The sequence below is a fragment of the Leucopleurus acutus genome, assembly GCF_964270905.1.
Source record: "Leucopleurus acutus genome assembly, chromosome: 12".
In the NCBI taxonomy this organism is placed as follows: domain Eukaryota; kingdom Metazoa; phylum Chordata; class Mammalia; order Artiodactyla; family Delphinidae; genus Leucopleurus; species Leucopleurus acutus.
Genome location: NC_139154.1, coordinates 31,938,514 through 31,954,755, shown reverse-complemented (window position 1 = coordinate 31,954,755; position 16,242 = coordinate 31,938,514). Strand labels below are relative to the sequence as shown.

General features: G+C 50.9%; 1 protein-coding gene across 4 annotated transcripts in view; it reads right to left on the bottom strand.

Annotated features, from left to right (window-relative positions):
• The window catches only part of RNF144A (ring finger protein 144A), a 111,741-nt gene extending 105,696 nt beyond the window's left edge, over positions 1-6,045 (bottom strand). For 3 of the 4 annotated variants that reach the window (XM_082851328.1, XM_082851327.1, XM_082851330.1), the window contains exon 1: positions 5,931-6,045. The gene's annotated coding sequence lies outside the window, so the exon portion shown is untranslated. Of the gene's footprint in view, positions 1-2,493; positions 2,824-5,930 lie in introns of those variants that run through there. The other variant, XM_082851329.1, reaches the window with a different exon arrangement.
• Positions 6,046-16,242: the final 10,197 nt, after the last annotated feature.

Below are 16,242 nucleotides of genomic sequence, written 5' to 3'. Positions count from 1 at the left end.
TGGCCCCATGCACCAAAGCAGAGGGGAAGGCACTCCAAAAACAGACCCCTCGGGGACAGAGAAGACACTCACCACTATGGATCATCTTACAGGCCCTGTAGGTCCAGAACCTCTAACAGCTCTATTCTTCTATGTGACTCGAGGGTCCCCACCACATTCACCTGGCAAACACTCCAGGAACCCGGATCACCTCTTTACCTAGAGCACCTCTGTCTCCCATTAGAAATATCCAGACTCATGAGGCTGATGGAGCCTCACCCGCAGCCCCGGGTCCCCGACATCCTCAGGAACACATCCTGCAGTGTCCTGCTCTGTGGCCTGACCTCCCCAAAGAGAAAGCATCTTTCGATTTGCTCAGATCTTGCTGGAGAACAGAATGTGAACCCTGATCCCATCTCTTTGTCGATAACCCGCCTCAGGTTCCCTTTTGAACCAGGTTTCTCTATCTTGGATTCAATCACAGAGCAAAAATTCATTTAGAGAGAGCATGATAGGCACTGAGGGAATGCAAACATGAAGAAGTTCCTACCCTTGTAGAGCTTATAATTTAGTAAAAGAAATGATAAAGTTACAGGAAAATTAGAGTAGAGAGGTTTAAGTGCAATTACAGGTTCTGAAGAAACGTTGCTGTGGAAACACCTGGTAGAGAAGAGGCTCCCAGCTCACGGGAGAAGAGTCTGGGGCCTGGAAAGAAAGGGGCGTGGCTGGAGCCCCAGGTCTGCCATTCCGTCCTTTCTGCTCCGTGCCTGCATTTTCTCATCTGCAAGATGCCAGCGCTGGAGGAGTCTGCCTCCATGGCTACCATGTTGATGACCCCACAGCTTTAAGAAAAAGGCAACATGTGTGCGAAGCCTGGAAGGATTAGGAATTTGGCACGTGGAGGTGGTGGGAGAATGTTCCAGGGCCTACGTGTGGAAGCTGCGGACAGATCAGCCTGGAAAGACGGGCTGGAACCAAGTGGGGAAGAATCTCAGAAGCTCGATCCAGGGACACATGTGTGACTTAACAAGCAGGAGTGACAAGAGGAACACATGTGTGACTTAACAAGCAGGAGTGACAAGAGGACACATGTGTGACTTAACAAGCAGGAAAGTGACAAGAGGTCAGTGGTGAGCCTGGAGGCGGACACCACTGGGAACCGCAAAAGTCGTCCCGGGAAAGTGAAACAATATCTGCATGATTCTGGCCTCAGAACACCTACTGAAGAGACTGTTCTACCTTGAGGTCAAAGAGGCCCCCTAATGCAGAGGTCTGCACACTTTCCACCCATGAGCGGGACGGGGGAAGGCAGCCTCTCTGCCCAGGGGGCTGCCCTTCCTGTAGGGTGTGTGGGCAAGCCTCCGCGCGGAGGGGGCAGCAAGAGGTGGCCAGCGGGGCTGTTCTGGAACGTGGGAGCGCCTGAAGACCTGCCGGCTACAGAGGACAAGCAGGGAGGGGATGCACACACCACCTGCCGCTGGCCAGGGACCACGTCCCAGATGCAGAGACAGACCGTCAAGGAACGGCTCCCTGGCTACCCGTGGAGTCTGAAAGGCATTCTGTCCTCCTTCGATGCCGCCTGCGCAGCCCACCTTCCTCCAAACCACCTTTAAACGCTGCCACCTCAACATCAAACATGTTGTTTCAAAGGACTGTTTGAAAACTGACCCTTCGGAGGCCGAAACATGTCCCAGGTCAACCATATCATAGGGTTCCATCTGCTGGGTCTGGAACTCCCTGCCCCACCAGCTCTGCCCGGGTTCCTGCCTGCAGGGTGGAGCCGGCAGGAGCAGGGGTGACCCCAGTCTCACTGCCATCCTTCGCTGGGGCTCACTTCCAGCTCGGAGTTTCCCCACTGCAGGCCCGGCTGCCATCACCTGGGGAATCACAGCAGCCTTGCTCAGGTAACCCCGCAGACAGAGCGTGGCGACGCTGGGTTGTAAAAGCCATGGCTGCCGCTGGGCTTCCTCTCATCTTCCCTGAAGCCTCTCTCCTCTACCAAGGAAACTGGGGGCAGGAAGGGAAAAGGAGGTAAGACTTCTAGGACAGAGCCTCCAAAACCAAAGAATGGAAGTCCCCCGCACTGCTGGGATGGTCCAGGAGATTCCAGAAGTGAAAGCAGCGCCATTGCACCCAGGAGCTTGGTTTGAACAGGGTTCAGAGATAGCCGGGCCACCCTCCAACAGGACAGGGGCTCAGCCCCACCGTGCCGGCCCGAAGTTCCCTTCCCACCCCAGGCAGTTTCTTGCTGTTCCCAGCCCCAGAATTTGACCCTGATCTTCTCATTTGCCTGGTTAACCGGGACTCATCCTTCGGGTCCTAGCCAGCATCAATGGCTCCAGCGGGCAGGCTGCTCACCACGCCCCACTGCATGGTGCACACCAACCCCAGTGCTAGAACAGTCTGTGACTGTCTACCTTCCGCCCCCCAGACCGTTGCCTCCTCAAGGTCATGGAGGATATCCTTTTCCACAGGACTCTGAGTTCCATGTCAGCTTCAACATGTACCACATACCTGGCCTTGGACGCCACAGCTTCTCCTTGTCCCTTTCACCTTGGTAGGTTGGGTACAGTAGAGATGCCTATCCTATGGGCCAAGTGAGAACTGGGTCCGAGCATACAGAGCACTTCCTATCAGCACCTGGTGATAGAAAATGCTAAATGAACACCCACTGTTCCCTGGCTCTCCAGGGAGCCAAACTCCAGGAGACTATAATATGTTGGTTGACATGCTTCTTCATGCTATCCAGGAACTTATTTTTTCTCTGTAACACTGCATCCAGCTTGTCCACTTGCTTCTTGCTGAAAGCCCTACTCTGCGTCTATCTATAGGCCATTCAGGAAACACAATCCGATTCAGGCTTTAGATTCCAGGAAAGAAGGAAGATGCCAGACTCTCATCACCAAGGAGCCACCCTCTTCAAAGCCCATCTCTCAAATTATCATCTTTGAGAAAAGCCATTGTTCTGAAAGCAAAAATATATATATAATGTTTTTTCTTGCAAAATTCTTTAAAAATGGTTGCATTGGCAATATTGATGCTCCTGGAAAAGACCTTTAAAGCAGCACATTTTTATATCTGGATCTTGGAAATCATTTAGACCAACACCTTAGTTTCACAGTTGAAGGAACTGGGGCCACACAGAGAGGTTAAGACACTTGCTCAAGGTCACAGAGCTGGGTCAGAAAGTTGTACAAGCTCTGCCTTTCAGCCCGAATCCCCAGCAGGTATGTGAACAGTTGCTTCCATTTAATTTCTTCATCTAATTAAGAAAAGGTATTCATGTGTGTCAGTAATGCAGAAACAAAGGAGAGAGGAGGCTGGTTCCAGAAATGATTGCCTCACGTGACTTTTCCAGTCTTAAAGGAAAGAACCTTCAACTTAGTTCTCGGGTCTCCAAGGTAGGAAACTACCCAAGGGAATACGGGGAGGGTCCATCTTCCGTAGAAGCATTCCATCCTACTCACAGCCCCGTGGCTGCCTCTGATCTTCCACACCCCAGGGATCCAGGGGAGGTCCTTATTGGCCAGATGCGCTGGAAGAGTCTGGGGGGCTCCAGACCACCAGACCCCAGGGCAGCTGACATGTCTTCATCCTCCCAGTTCTAGGGTGGAACAGGAGAAAGAACAGCAGACCGTCGGGAGAGCTGATGCCAGGCCCAGGCCAGCCATGGCCCTCTGTGTCGCTGGGGCCCCTGACCTCCCCCCTTCAGTCCACAGTGTCCTCCGTCACAGTGGGCCGGCTGGCCTGGTGACCTGTGCTGACCAGCGAGCTCCGTGATGCTCTGTCTGCGGGGACAGACTTCCCCTGTCTCTACACCAGAGAGAAAGGCTCTCAAGAAGGAGAAGTGTGCACAAAAGAAGGCAGTGGGGACAAATTATGAACCACAGTGGAAAAAACAGGCAACGTGGCTCCCGGCGTCTGGCCCTGCCGCCGTCTGGCCTAGCGGCACGTTCACCCGCTAAACGCCAGCAGCTTCAACTGAAGTGTGGGCAGTCCCTTCCAAGTCCAAAACCACATCGAGTCCACAAGCCAAGCCCTGAACTCAGGTGAAGACCTGGATGCAGGGATTACACTCGATCAAAGTAAGGGCACCGGAACACGCTTCTAAAACACAGGGATTGGTAAGTGCTCTTGCAGGTTTCAGTCTTCACGGCCCCATCTTCACGGCCCGTGGGCGCCCATACCATCATCGGCCGGCTGCAGCTCTGCGCCCCGCACTTGAGTTCTCCCTTCTTCAGCTCCTCTTCCAAGTGTCCTGACACTTGAATCAGAGCTTCTTTAAACAAACTCCCAAACCCCAGTGGTGCTGGATCTGGAAAAGGCCCCTCCCATTAAAATTAGGTCATCTGCACCTTGTTTTCTCCTGAGGTTCTGAATCCATGCCTCACCTTTCGTAAGGGGCAAGGGCACAGGTGGGAGCCCACGCTGGGGACTAAAGGTGACACACCCCACACTGGACAGTAAGGTGCGGTCCCCATCCTTCAACCCCACCTTCACCACTCTAAATCCGGGCCCAGCTCACTCTCCAAAAGCATCAGTGGCTCCCACTGCCACAGGATCAAGGCCAAAGGAGGCCTGGAATTCAGAATTTCACGATCTACCCTCATCTGACCACTCTAGGCATAATTCCTTTGCACTCTCTAAAAAATAATAAAAGCAAAAATTAAACAGGTGCTGGAAAACTTCAGAAGACCAGGTCCTGAGTCTCAGTACCAGGAAAGGGAACACTTGGGCTGCAGGCCTGTGGGAAAGTTCGAGGGTCACACTTTGTGTTCCTTCCCCCTTCCTCCGCTGGGCAGTTCCTTCTGGTCTGGGGCCCTTCCTGTCACCTAGAACCTGCCCCTCCTTCAAGCTCTGACCCAGTACCAGGCTCCCCAGCAGCTGGGACCCTCCTCCCCCTGCCTCTACCTCCTGGGCACTCACAGAGCTCACAGCTCTTCAGGCAGGTGTCCACACACAGCACCTTCCTTCTCACACTTTACTATCCGCACAGCTTATCTGCCAGCTGCCCCCGGCCAGAGTCACTGGAATGTGTCCTTATCAGATCCCAGGCCCGCTCCTAGAAAAAGGTTTTCCTCCCACAACAGTTCAAAGCAAGATGTGAGGTCCGTTTTTAGTTCAGGGACCAGAGCTCCCTCCCCACGCAGGGCAGCAGGCCCCCCTGGGGATACTCCCCTGGGGCTCCCTCACCCCGCCTGCCTTAGGCCTGGCACAAGGCCAGCATGGGATACTTGTTGAGCGAGATTTTTATTATTATTATAATTGTTCACTGGGAAAAGGGCAGGCAGAGAGAACTTCTGGAGTGCCCATCCAGAGGTCTGCCTATGGAAATCAAAGGGTGCACGAGGCACCCGTTCCTCCCCGCGACCCTGAGCCTCCAGGCTTGCAGGAGCGCCCAGAGCTGGGTGCCCAGGACAGTACGGGGAAGCTGGGGAGCCACCGCCGGAGAGTGGGGCGGGGAGACCCGCAGGGAACTTTCCGCGCGCCCCTGGGGAGGGGACGGCTTGGAGGAGCGAGGCTGGCGGCCGCGGGCATCGGGCGCCGGGATGTGCCCCGCGGAGGATGCGGCGCCGGCCCACTCTGGCCGGGCTGAACCTTCCCGACGCCCCCACCCCGCCCCGCGCCCCGGCGGCTCGCCCTCGCCAGACCCCGTCCACCGCGGTCGTCCGTCCCGCGGCCCCCAACCCAGGGCCGCTCCGGGACCGGCCGGAGCGCGGGGACGCGGCGCTGCAGACCCAGCGGACCGGGGAGGCGGGCGGGGTCCCGAAGGGGCCGCGGCATTGGAGCCACCGAGGGGCAGGGCCAGGGTGGCGCCCTGGGCGCGGACCGGCCCTCGCCCCTGCCCGATCCCGGCGCCCGAGGCCGGCTCGGCACGGCCACCTCTCTCGGGCCCCTCGGCCGCGCCCTACTCCCGCGAGGCCGACACAAAGGGGACGCGCGTCACCCACCTGGTCCCGCGCGGCAGGGGCCCCGGGGCCGCCGCTCCTGCTCGGCCACGGGCGGGGCTCCGCGCGCCGTGCCTAGGTCCGCGGTCCGGGGCCGGGTGTCCGCGCTGCGCGTCCGCCGCCCCGCCCGGAGTTGCCCTTTATTCCCGTCCGCCCTCCAGCCGGGGCGCACGGCCCGCGGGGGGAGAGTGGGCGGTGGCGCCGAGTGGCACAAAGACGCGGGGAGCACAGGCTCGGCCCGAGCGCCCCCGCCCGGCACGCAGCGCCCCCTGCCGCCCGCCCGCCGCGCCCCGCCCTGGGCCGCGCAGGCCCGCAGGGAAACCCGGTGCCCGAGGACCACCCGGACCTCACGCCGCCAAGAGGCACACAGGGCATGTCGTCCGGCGGCAGCCAGAAGACTGCCCCAGATGCCGATGCGCCGGGAAGAAACGATCAGCAAGACAGGAGAGAAATGGGTGATCCCAAAACACTCTTAGCGCGGGTGATACAAAGAGCACTGCCTCAGAGCAGATCGGGGCTCCCAGAACCTGGGCTCGATGCCCCGGCGTGTGGGGACATTGAGATGAAGGCTGAGGGCCTTTCCACGCCAGCGTCACGTGAAATGTCTTTGCATCCCACTACCTGATTGCTTGGACGGACGGAGAACTGGAGGCAAGTTGTCTGGTCCTTCCTTCTGGGGATTCCCGAGATCCAGGCACAGCAGTTTACTTCCTATGCTTAGGGTTTCTAGCTTGTTAGAGCCAAAGATCTTTGAAGGTAGAATTTTCCTGTAAGATTTCTCTTTGCCACTCCCTCTAGTAGCTGGAAGTTGCACCAGTGCTAAATTATATGTCTCAGGCATGCGTATCTGAACAAAACCTATTGGTGCGTATGAAAGAATGCCTCCTTCAATAGACAGACTCTTTTCTCCAGAAGTATGGGAAAACCCACCACCATAGCTTTCTTCAACACGAATTCTAATGCCATCACCTACGGGCCCAGTGACCTTAAGCAAGTTACTTAACTTCTCTGTGCTTTGATTTTCTTATCTGAAAAATACAGATGGTCATCGAGATCTTGGCAGGGGTTAATAAGGCAAATATGCATAAAGCAATCTCAACATAACTGGAAAATTGTAAGGATTCCATAATCCTTAGCTGTTATTTGTCTCATTTTTCCCCAAACTACAAAATTCTTACCTATCTTGACACCGCATCATTTGTCTTCCTCTACTACATAACCGTCTTTTTAAAAATCATAATCATAATAAATCTTCTCATCTACATTGAGAAGTTATTCCAGTAAATATTTTTCCTCCCCAGATATGAATGAGCACTTCTGATGTCTTTGTCTAATTCTTTGTACAAATGTCATCTTTCAAGGAAAAGGCACAATGGGAAGAATTCTAACAACACTTGGTTACTCCAGCCTCTCATCAGAAGATGAATATGATTCTGCATAAAGGCCTGAGCTTCACAGAAAATAGATTCACCCCTTCTATACACTGGTTGTGGTACCAGGAATGTACTGGTGCAATACTGCTTATGAATGAATGATTAAATGAATGAAAGGATGACAGCAAATAGCAGGAAGGAGGATGAATGGGCCCATACTGAGATGCAGATGTTTGTATGGTTAGCAGGGGCATGGGAATGGGGATGGGGGGAGGGCTGGCAGGAAGAGGGCTGAGGTGCAAAGCCAACTTCTTACCCAACTGAGTCACTGAGTCCTTAAGCAGTGATGTGCGTGTGTGTGTGTGTGTGTGTGTGTGTGTGTATGTGTGTGTGTGTGTGTGTGTGTGTGAGAGAGACTTCATTCCCATGTTTGTTTGTTTGTCTTTGTTAACATAATTTTTGTCGGGAAGGTGGGGAAAAAGGACACCATCATTGACAATACAGTTTGCAGCAGGCCATACACTGCGTCTCAAATGTCGTTTTTCTCTGGGAAGTCTTCCCAATCCGTCACTGCTTTCCCCACGTCCAGGAGTCTGAAGTTGTATAATATGCTGATCGTGGCATCTCTTAGACTTCATGCTTTGGCTATTTACTGCCTGATTTTATTAGGTCGTGAGATTCTGTAGAACAGCAGTGAAGTAATTTTGTATGGAATTTCCCAGAGGGCCTTGAGCATAGTAAGTGCTCAATAAATGAAGACTAGAGTCATCTGCTCTGAGCTGTGCCACTGAGCAACCTTCCTGGTTCTTTCCAATGTCTCTCAAGGTCACGTCCACCCATCACTGGTTGGTTTTCTGTCCGACTGACCCTCTGCACAGGTCAGGGCTCTCAGCCGTCTCACCCAGAGGTTTGTCAGGTCAAGATCACTTTAAAAAATACCCTTTGTTGCTAAGCGTTTGTGCCTGTGGGCAATGTGACTCATCATTCCCTCTCTGTACAAGCCCCTTTTTGATTACCTACTAAGGGCAAGATTCTGTGCTAGATGGTTACAGGCCAGGGAATCAGTGCCACAGTAAATAAATGGTCCAGAGGCTGGAGAAATGGAAGTCCATTATGAAGTTCCTCCTTTACATAGAAAATTGAGCGAAGCTCAAGATTCACACTGGTGGCTTAAAACAGAACAATTTTAGACAATGGAGTTTGTATGAATTCATAATCACACATTCTGAAAGTATAGAAAATTCACATTTCTTTAATTTTTAAAATTAACTTAAATTCAATTCCTCATTTCTAGAGCAGCAAGTAATCAGAATGTCAGTTGTTGTTCTATTTCTCTCTCCCTAGAGGCGCACAGGCATCTGGGGGATTTTACAGTGCTGAGATATGGGATGTAACCTGTCCTCTCCAGCCCATCACCCTGTCCATCCAGCAGTCCCTTCTCCAAGCCCTGCAGTCCCTTGCAAGCAGGCTGTGCTCAACTTCTCTTCCAGGTACACAGGAAGCTGAGATGTTCCCCACCTCGCAGGGTGATGCCAAGTCTCTGCCGTTCTCAGGGCTTCTTGGGAAAGCTTTCATCGTCCCACCCCTGCCTCTCTTCCCAAAAAGACCTCCTCTCTTTCCTTCCCAGCCTAGATGTCCCAAATAATCTCTTCCGCAGGTGGAGCATCCGCATAAGGAGCCCGGAGAGGCTGTCTTCAGGCAGCTCTGCCTTCTGCTGTACAAAGACCCCTGGAGCTAGAAAAAATACAAGGCTCCAGGTATTTTCCCAGAACACGTGGAGAGAAAATGCAAAAAAGCAAAACTGCCTTACCATCACAGTAAAGTGTGTGGTCAAAAAAACAAAGTATGGGGCTTCCCTGGTGGCGCAGCGGTTGAAAGTCCACCTGCCGATGCAGAGGACACGGGTTCGTGCCCCGGTCCGGGAAGATCCCACATGCCGCGGAGCGGCTGGGCCTGTGAGCCATGGCCGCTGAGCCTGCGCGTCCGGAGCCTGTGCTCCGCAAGGGGAGAGGCCACAGCAGTGAGAGGCCCGCGTACCAAAAAAAAAAAAAGCATGATAGCTTAAGGAAGAAAAACAGAACTTCAGGAAAGAAAGTACAAGTGAAGGGGAAATTCTTCCTTGCAATTACTTAACAACAGCACTGCTAGGGGTGAATTGTGTCCCCCAAATTCATAGGTTGAAGTTCTAACCTCCGCCACCTCCTGATATGACCTTATATGGAAATAGGGTTGTTGCAGATGAAGTCGTACTGGAGAAGAGTGGGCCCTAATCCAATACAACTGGTGTCCTCATACAAAGGGTAAATTTTGAGACAGACAGGCACACAGGGAGGACGCCATGGGAACATGAAGGCAGAGATGAGGTGATGCCTCCACAAACTAAGCATCACCAAAGATTCCAGCTAAGCCCCAGAAGCTAGGAGAAGGCCTGGAACAGATTCTCCCTCTCAGCCCTCAGGAAGAACCGACCTGGCCAGTCCCTTAATTTCAGACTTCTAGCCTCCAAAACTGTGAGAAAATAAATTTCTCTTGTTTAAGCCACTCAGCCCATAGTATTTTGTTTCAGCAGCCCTAGCACACTAATACAAGTAGCTAGAAAGTGCCCATGGGTGACTACGATTTAGAGAATAATTTCATAACAAAAATAAAAATGTCATACCAAAGTGATAAAGTACATGCTAATAAGCAAGAAGGTTACCATGTTAATAAAAAAGTAAAGATAGTTTTCTGGCACTCTCTCAGAAAGTAAAATCATTTTCTGTCTTGTTCACCACCAACCCCAGCACAGTAAGAACAAGTTCTGGGCACTTAATAAATATTTGTAGAAAGAAACAGATAAATCTTGTCTTCCAGGACTCTCTGCTACCTTGTGCTTCTATATGGCTCAGATGCAAAGGCCATAGGTTCTACGCAGACGTTTAGACCAGAGAGAAAGTTTGATCTCATCTTTTCATTTCACACATAGAAACACTGAGGTTTAAAGTGGCCCTTGAAGGTCCCAAGATCACTGCCAGTTGGTGACACCCACAGTACTATTACTCAAGGTTCTTGGCTGATCCAGTTATTTTCATGTTTTACTATATTGCTTTTCTAGAACAATCAATGGGATCTGACCCTTGTGGCTTGACAGAATTTTAAAAGGCTTTTCCAGTTCTGAAGGAATGACTGTTATATTCAACATTAGATGGACTTAATTGTGGGCAGACATTTGATGCTCACTAAATATCTACGTACTTCCCCACATCTCCCAGCCCCTTGCAGGTAGGAGGGGGCACGTGACTCATTTTGTTCACCAGACTGTGCGCAGGACTGTCACTTCTGAGCTGAGGCAGAGAGAAGAATTTCAAGACCTCTAACTGGCCTGGCTGGCCCCATCACAGTGAGCACACAGCCACCTAGTGAGACGGTTGGACCCTACAGTGAAATCAGTCTGGGTTCCTGGGTTACCTCCTGTTAGGTGATTCTTCTGGTAATTCCCAGAAGAATGTACACTTGCATGTGTTAAGCTATGGAAACCTAGTCTACACTTACTAATGCCTTCGTTCTAGACTTGCTGTCGAGTCACAGTAATGCACTGTGGGTCTTAAGGAGAGTCAATGTGCAGTCCCAGGTAAGTAGAATGAGTCATCGAGTCTTAGATGTGAGAGCACGTTTGAGGCAGGTGGCCAGGAGCCAGAGAATATGGGAACCTGGAAGGAATGGAGGTATCAGAGAGGCAGAAAGGCAACACCGTGAGGAAATCAGGCGAGAATCAGAACAGAGATTGTGGTGCCCGGAGCTCATTCCTCATGCGTGTGGCCATGTGGTATAATGCCTTAAAGGTTTATAATAAAGGCTGAGAGGGGAACAGGACATGAGCTCCGTCCAGTGGACAGGGTTTGGGTGAGATCTGACAGGTCGATGCAGCAGTGCCTTTGCACAGACCCACCTATAGAACCTGCGCTCTTCCATCCTACCATGGAGCCGTGGTTCCAAGCAGCACTCACTCCCCAAGCTGCCTGGAGTGAGGGGGTGTTGACAGCTCACTTCCTGGGAATTCTCCTCTGCCAAAGGAAGCTGCCTCACCCAAATGTCTGGAGGCAGTGCTTCCAATCATCGGTCCATTGGGAGTTAAAGGCCTGCTCAACTGCATTAATTTGGAACAGTCCTGAAGGGTCCCAGCCAAGTCCCATCAGCTGAAGCTCTATCGCAACCTCCTCCCAGGCCCTCTTCTCCCCACTCCCTATGAGAGCCATTCAGAGAGCATTCCCTGACAGGAAACATCCAAGGCAGAGCCTGCCTCCCAGAGAGCTGACCCGGACATAGTGAACAGCGGGAAGAGCCCCAGCACAGCCACAGAGGGGAGAACCAGGACACATCAGGCAGGGTCAACTGGTTGGGCGAGGCAGTGGGTTTGTCTACCAGAAATGAGGGTGGAGGGTGGGTCCTGGACAGCCAGGATCCACAGGGCCTTGGGTACCACCTGTGGATGGACAGTTCTGAGGGACCATGGGAGTAAGAATAGAATCGTGGCTGCAAAGACCCTTTCTGGATCTAAACAGACCTGGAGACCCCTTTGGAGATTCTTGTTTCTGTTTGTTTCTAAGAACCATTTGATTTCTTTGTATTTAACTTTTATTCTGCTATGATTTTAAGGGTACTTTATGTTAAGGAGATTATTCAATCTCTTTAAGTTCTCCAACCCCGGACAAGCTGGGAAACTTCTCCTCATATTTCAGACCTCAGTTCACTGCTGTTGCCTTTGGTGTCGTTAGGTCTTCAGCCTTTGTGCCTGACCCGAGCTCTCATACTTTCCTCACTCTCGTGGTGTTCATGGCTCTGACACCATGGTTCCATGTTGGGATGAAAGAATGCAGCTTCCTCTTCCTCCATCCCCATCCTGCATGTGTAGGAAGGTCTGTATCAATTCTCTGTCTTCCCCTTTCCTCCCTGTCTTATTTCATATCTGTGTATGAATGCTGGATGCCCGGCTGTATTTCTGAGAACTTTTTCTTATCACAGGATCTCAGGGTAAGGCCACATCTCATTTCCTTGAAAGAAGATGCACATTTAGAACAACTAATCATCAAGAGAAGGCTCCACAGACTCAAGCAAACAAACAAATAACAACCAAGCAATACCTGGAGTTGCTGAGTCTGGGTGTCCCGGGAGGTGGGGAGGCAGAGGGAATACCCCCCTCCCAGAGCCTGGAGCCCAGGCGAGTCCTCCCCTGTGTTACCGACCGGTGGTCTCTGCCACGTGAGGGCAGCAGGAATGGCTTACCCGGCACGCAATCAGCCAGCACCTTGGTCTTGGACTTCTAGCCTCCAGAACTGTGAGAAATAAATGTCTGTTGTTTAAGGTGTATTATTATGGCCACCTGAGCTGACTGCAACAGGTCAGTTCAGTGCAAACAACACTTGAATAAAGTGACATCTGTGTTCTGATGGAAGGAGTGATGAGGTATCCCTTGAGAAAATACACAGCTCCTGCTTCACACACACACACACACACACACACACACACACACATGTCTTGTGACTCCTCAGTAACAGCTTATGGGGAGGAATTCTTGGAAACTTATTACAACCCAAACTCCAAGAGAGAACTGGTAGAAGTCAGTCTATTCAGACATGGAGCTAAGGGGGTTCAGGGTGACAGATCATAATTTATAATAAGAAATACATATTTGGTCTTCATCCTCATTCCTGGTGCAGAGCTCCTAAAACCCTTGGACTTTCCTGAGTGATGATATTACTAGGTTCTTGGATCACTTTAATCACTAGAAATTGATTAGAGGTCAGATGAGGAATTGAGGCAAGGCTTTATTGGGACTCATGCTACAGCAGGAGGGAGTGAAAAAAAGGAACAGGTTTCCTTGTTTGCTCCCCAGAGGGGGCGAGCTGGTCCTTTAAATGGGTTGGGGGTGCATAGATGGGTCCAGGAGGGGTGGCTTGGATGGTGTGCCCACACCTTTGGTGGTGCTGTGTACAGGGGGCACGAGCAGTCCCCTGCTTTTGCTCCCAGCACCTCAGAAGTGGCCGTTGGGTTTTAGCCTTTTTGTATCTTGTTCATAATTTGCCCCAACTGTGCAAGTGCACAGTTACTTTTAGCCCCTATAGTTTCTTTTTATTCCATTGTTGTAGGAGACATTTGTGCAGGTGCAAGCATTTAGGTAAGGGGGTCCCAGGTCCCAGGTCCCAGCCTATCTCAATGACATCAATATGGATGTATTTGCTACACTATTGAGGGGACTTTGGGAAAGCCCCTAGGCCACCTCTGGTGGGGGGTGATTGCCAGGGCACCAACCATGTGCTTAGGGGGTTAGAACTTGCAGTCCCACCCCCAGATCTCCAGAAGGGGAGTTCAATCACCAGTGGCTAATGATCTAATCAGTCATGCTACGTAATGAATCCTCCATAAAAACCCAAAGGGATGGAGTGCAGAGAGCCTCCAGGTTGGTGAACATGTGGAGACTGGGAGAGACTGGTGCCCCTGGAGCGGCCATGGAAGCTCTGGGCCCTTTCCCCATACCTGGCCCCCTGCACCTCTTCCGTCGGCTGTTCCTAAGCTGTATCCTTTCACGGTCCACTGGTAATCTAATAAGTAAAATGTTTCTCTGAGTTCTGTGAGCTGGTCTAGCAAATTAATCCAATCCTAGGAGGGGGTCCTTGGAACCTTCAATATAGCCGGTCAGTCAGAAGCACAGGTGACAACCTGCAGTTGTGATTGGCATCTGCATTGGGGGGAGGGGTGGTGAGGGACAGTCTTGTAGGACAGAGCCCTTAACCTGTAGAATCTGATGCTACCACCAGGTAGAGAGTGTCAGACTTGAGTTGAATTGTAGGGCATCCAGCTGGTGTGGGAGAATTGCTTGGTGGTGTGGAAAAACTCACACATGGGAATTAGGAGCAGGATCAGACAAGGACGGGACCTCCCTGGCGGTCCAGTGGGTCAGATGACATGCTCCCAATGCAGGGAGCCCAGGTTCGATCCCTGGTCAGAGAACTAGACTTTGCATACATGCCTCACCTAACAGCCCTCATGCCACGACTAAGAAGTCCGCGTGCCGCAACTGAAAGATCCCACGTGCCTCAAGGAAGATACTGGAGTGCCACAGCTAAGACCCGGTGCAGCCTAAAAAAAAAAAAGGAATCAGGCAAGGACGAGCCGAGATGGCCCCAGGTGAAAAAATAAATCACTTTTGGGCAGTTCCCTGGATCCTCCCGGAATGAACTTGTGCAGAGAAGCTTTCTTTTCATTATTGTATGTATATTTTCTAGATAAAGTGAATTCCCAGAGCACAAGTTGCACTCACATTCATAATCAAACATGTAAACAACTCAAAAACGAAATCCAGTGATTTTTTTTTCAAATTAACTGCTTTTTTTAGAATACCATTGAATCTCTTCTCATCTTTTTGTGTGAATTGTTAAGAACTGGCTGTTCTCATTAAAGTGTAAGAATGCTAATTGGCTTTAAAACCCTTCATAAGATATTAGTGGAAAATAAAATTGAGTAAGAGCTCAATTCTATTAAAACTATGCATTACTGGACATATGCATGAAATTAATTAGCAGTTGCCTCTGGGTGATACAATTATGGGTAATTTTTATTTTCTTCATTTTGCTTTACTTTGTTTTTCAGATATTCTCCAAATGCATATTCTTTTTAGAATCATGGGGGGGGGGCGGGGAAATGTGGTTAAAGTCTTTCTGGTCTTTCAAACCCAGCTCAATGGCATCTGAGTTGAAATTGTTATGTGGGTTTTCTGCATAATTTCCCATCCTTTTCCCCTGACTGGTACAACGTATGCCAGCAGTGGCTTGACACTGGGTTGTGTACCCCAGATGTGGCTGTCAGTGTCCCAGCCACGATGACAGAGGACCTTGGCTGCCCCTTGAGTCTCTTTCACTGTCTTCAAGCCCCTGGATTTGACCTCTGTCCTGGGGGCTGGAGCCTCGTGTTGGCCTGTATCCAGGATGGGAAAAGGTAGTGAGGCCATATCCTTCTTGAAGAAGTGAGTGCTTGTAACCGGAGATCAAGTGCAAGTACATGTCTGGGAAATGCCGCATGTCCAAGGAAGACGAGTCTGCGTCTGGAGGATGTGAGGTGGGCATTGGAGCTAGGGATGTGAAACTCTTAGCTCCCACAGCCAGGAAGCAGGTGGGAGGGAGAAACAGGCTGACAGGGGAAGCAGTGGCAGGGCCAGCCTGATACATCTGAGGTGACTGAATAGACCTCTTGGAACTGGGTGTTCGGGGGGAGCTCTGCACGTCCTAGGACTCCAGGGTGCCAGATGCCTGCCCTTTGGACTGCTGACCAGGTCACACTCAGAATGGTGGTTCTACGACCACTGTACCCTGGGCTGGTACTATTCCTGCTGCCTGTCTGCAGGAATTCATTCCTTCAGAAGGGATCAAGTTTTGGACACTGGGCCCCCAAGAGGCTGGCTTTTATTTTAGAACACAAGGAGTTTTTTCCCCAGGGGCTCACCTCTGCTCCATCTTGTTGCCCAGTGGGTTGGTTGAGATGTGCTTATTAATTATTGATAAGCTTCCTGCTTATCAAGAAGCTTGCCTTTAGCGAGGGTGGTTTGTAAAAGCATGTAATTACTTTAAAACACACACCAAGGAGAGACTTCATTACATTGACCCACTGAAAGTGAAGGTAATGTACAAAAAATACTTTAATGTATTATAACATCTTACAATACAACAGACCAGTAGTCAAGAGCATCATATATGGAGAAAAAAATATACATATTTACATATATTTCTCTAAAATTAAGAATGTCCTAAATATACTCAAGAAAAAACCTTAAAATCTTATTGCATGATTAGTCTTCAACGAATCGCAGTGAATGAAACAGTCCTTTCAGCAGAAGAGCAGCCTACGGGATGAATTATTGCCTGATGGAGGCTCATTGAGAATTTGTCCGCCTGTTTTAGTATCATGATTCT